The 3,918-nt window shown below is 42.4% G+C and overlaps 1 protein-coding gene across 1 annotated transcript in view; it reads left to right on the forward strand.

Moving 5' to 3' along the window:
• The first annotated feature begins 3,172 nt into the window (after window positions 1-3,172).
• The window catches only part of LRBA (LPS-responsive vesicle trafficking, beach and anchor containing), a 758,995-nt gene continuing 758,249 nt past the window's right edge, over window positions 3,173-3,918 (forward strand). The window contains exon 1 of the mRNA XM_010840761.1: window positions 3,173-3,560. The gene's annotated coding sequence lies outside the window, so the exon portion shown is untranslated. The remainder of the gene's footprint in view (window positions 3,561-3,918) is intronic.

Raw genomic sequence — 3,918 nt, forward strand, 5'->3', positions numbered from 1 at the left:
CTTTAATCAACAAGTATTTATAGCCTCTTACAATTTCTATGTGGGTTAACTGGACCCAACAGTGCAATTTATATCATGTGGTAGGCCTGCAGTCTTCTGAAGGCTCAACCTGGCCAGAATATCCACAATGGCTCATTCTCATGGAGGACAGACGTTGTTTGATGGCTGGGAACTCAGCTGGGGCTACTGATTGAAGGCCTTTGATTATTCTCCACACAATTTCTCCATGTGGCTTGGTTTCCAAGTGTGCCTCTGTATGGCAGAAGTCACCTTATGGAGTGAAAGTGAAAAGTGAAAGTGTTAGCCACTCAGTCGCATCCAATTCTTTGTGATCCCATGGACTGTAGCCCGCCAGGTTCCTTTGTCCATGGAATTCTCCAGGCAAGAATACAGGAGTGGGTAGCCATTCCCTTCTCCAGGGGATCGAATATTAGCAAGCATTTCAAAGTTCAAACCCCAGAGAATGAGGGCTGGAATAAGGAATTTCCTCTCTTGTCTGCTTGGAAACAATCTCCTGTTGGTCTCATTACCTATATGAACCACCACTTATATCTTGGTGGCTGAAATGGTAACCTACCACTTTCAGGGGACACACTGCTTCTCAGAGACCTTGCTTAGATAAGCAATTCAGAATTGAGGGAACAGTGCCAATAGTCACTCCAGGGATATGCACTTACATGGATTGCAAAGGGAGCGGGGAGTAGGGTGGTGGTACATTTCATTGCAGTCTCATGACAAGTACTATCTTGTAATTATCCCTCATTGTAAGAGAGATACATTTTGAGAGCTACATTAGCTCTCATTGTAAGAGAACACTGTAAACAGGCAATCTATTTATATTCTACTTAAGAAAGAAATTGACATGGGAAAATAAAAGAGACAAATCAACCAATCTGGTGTATGTCTATGTCAACTACACTAAATACTTCATTAATATTTTATGCCTTAAAATGTACATCTCGGCTTGCTCTTTTCAAAGTCTCTATCCCTGTCTGACATACACAAGAAAAACAAGGATTTAAAAATGGTCCAAACGTAACTAACTTGATGTGGATCATTTTGAACTTCTAGATGTTGAATAATCACATAAACTTTTAAATGTTTGAGTTTCCAACTATAAGGGTAGGAAAATGTCTTTTTCTCTTACATTGCAATTGTTCCCAGGCTCTAAAAGCCCAATAAAGATGTCATTCGAAGTTTTCCTTAACGTTTGTAAGATTTAATGAATAGTAAAAGCAATGTGTGCATTTCTCGTGAGGAGGGTGCTGCAAGCCAAGGCCATGAATTTCCAGCCTGTGATATAAGTTACGCTGAATAACAATTTGAAGAAAACTCCAACAGCAATACAGATTTTGGTGCGTAGTAAGTTATGTAGATGGTACCTTTTCCCTAAATTATAATCTAATTATACTCTAGCAAAATGCCAAGAAGTTACAATTGGGTGGACTGGGCGTACTTTCTCGTAGAAACAGAAAAATTCCATCCTATTTTTATTATCAAAATTTTCTTTCCTTTGCATATAGGTGAAGGCTTATAGATCAAGTCTTTTTAATTTCACCTTGGAATTACATTCTCTTTGCTTTAATTCCTTTGAGTTATGCACAAGGCTTCTTGTTCTAAATCCACTGCTTTTTTTCTTCTCTGCTATGACTTCGATGTACGCTTGAAGGCAAGTAAAATTATGAAAGCCCTTAGCCCTTAATTCTGTAAAGGTGGTGATGTCAGAGATATATGATAGATGGTCATGAAAAATTAAGTCTGGCTTTATATAAGGTAATCTTTTTTTTTTCCATTCCTTCCTTTCCCTTTTATTTTAAAAGCAAATTTTTTCATCTTTATTCTCCAAATTTGGGTGTATTTGCCCCTCAGAATTTCAATACCTTTTTTCCTCTCTGCTAAACAAGACTTGTGATGTTCTGTTTTCTCTTTCATCTTAAAACATGCTTTTATCTTTCTTTATGTGATATATGTGGGCTTCCCTGGTGGCTCAGACAGTAAATAATCTGCCTGTAGTGCAGGAGATTACCCTGGGTTCAATCCCTGGGTCAAGGAGATCCCCCGAAGAAGGAAATGGCAACCCACTCCAGTATTTTTGCCTGGGAAATCCCATGGACAGAGGAGCCTGGTGGGCTACAGTCCCTGGAGTCACAAAGAGTTGGACATGACTGAGCAACTAACACTGATGATGATGTGATATATAAATTCAAATAATCGTTTTAGTTTTCTGTTGAAACAACCACACTGTGTTTAGGGCATTTAGCATCATCTGCTTCTTCTCAGGGAGAAGGCAATGGCACCCCACTCCAGTACTCTTGCCTGGAAAATCCCATGGATGGAGGAGCCTGGTAGGCTGCAGTCCATGGGGTAGCACAGAGTCGGACACGACTGACGCGACTTAGTAGCAGCAGCAGCAGCTTCTTCTCAAAGAAGGCATTTATTCTTACAAATACTCTACTAGCACTTATAGGCCAGATATATTAAGGTACTCAAGATTAGACTCTGCCCAAATCCGAGGGGGCAAATGCTATGAGAAGACTTTCATGGTTTAATGCCGCCTTGCCTCCTTCCACAGGTGTTGACAGTGAAGTGGAGTTGTCTCCTTGTCCGCTGGCACACCCACTTCTCCTCCAGACTTATTCACTTAAGGATTTAAAACGCAAACCCGAGGTGTTAGAAGTTTTCAGGAATAGCAAGTTCTTGATACTGTCTCTTAACCTGGTCATGCACAAGTCATCATTTCAGATTATGAGAAAACTGTCTGCCTCATTTTTGGAACATTAAACCCACTTATAGAAAAAAGATCTTTGCAACCATGAGCTGTGGAACAGCTGAATTCACTTTAGTATTTTAAAAAGGTGTAAACCTTTAAAACTTTTCTAAAGACACTCCTGTGCTTCTGGTCTTTTCTCATGTTGCTCCCCTCCTTTCTAAATTTCCATGATAGTTGAAGTCAAGTTCATTTTTCAAGCCCATCTCAAATAACCCTTTCTGTAGGAAACTATTTCCTCTCTAAAACCAATATAATTTTTCTCCTGATTCCTCTGTAGTACTTCCTAACTTTGACATCACTTTTGTTTCACTTTTGACTGCTAGTGTTTTAAACATTACATATATATTTAAGGCCTTAAGGCTTCTAATAGTAAGTACCGTAAGGGTGAAAAGCCACTTTCTTCCCTAATGTGTGTTTGTTTTTCACTAATGCGCCAGGAAGAACACTTCACTGTTGATGGGGAGCAGGGGGGAAGGACACAGATGATGATCCGAGTTGTTTCTAATCCTAATATACTTGATCTCTTAAACTAATCTGAGAATGAGGCGAAACTAACTTTCACATTGGAAAATCCCGAGAAGAAAACACTCTTCAGAGATCTACAGGCAGAATGAACCCGCCTCCACACTGTTTAGAGCAGCTGTCTCAGGAACCCTCCCTTCCTTAGAATGTGGGAGAGGTTCCGTGAGGCGGCAGCTGCAAGGAATCTTCCCCGTTCCTCGTGCAAATGATCTTCCCGCCCTACACTCCCTTCCGAGGGGAAGGTGGCAGCTGTCAGGGCATCCCAGTGGTAAGCTCTTCCCGAGTCTTTGCGGAGCGCGGCGGGCGGGCAGCAGCTGAAAGCTGTCAGAGGTGGGGACTCTGTGCTCCCCGTAGACAAGGACAGCAGCTTTGCTGGCTCCAGCGCTGCCACCTCTCTGGCTCGTAGCGGTCCCTCAGGTGTCCTTCTTCGAGTCCAAGAAGACACCTTGGCAACGAGGGTAGTGTTCCCTCCGCGCCCGGAGATCCTACGGTAACTTAACAACAGAAGGAGCCAGGAATCGCCGCCTGGGCACTCGCCAAAGCACCTTCCCAGATCGGGGAGTGGAAGGAGGGGGAAGAGTGGGCTCCTGAAAAGAAAGGTCTTTTCTGGCCGGGCTGAGGGGACA

Source organism: Bison bison, unplaced genomic scaffold (assembly GCF_000754665.1).
Source record: "Bison bison bison isolate TAMUID 2011002044 unplaced genomic scaffold, Bison_UMD1.0 scf7180017864146, whole genome shotgun sequence".
NCBI classification, from domain to species: domain Eukaryota; kingdom Metazoa; phylum Chordata; class Mammalia; order Artiodactyla; family Bovidae; genus Bison; species Bison bison.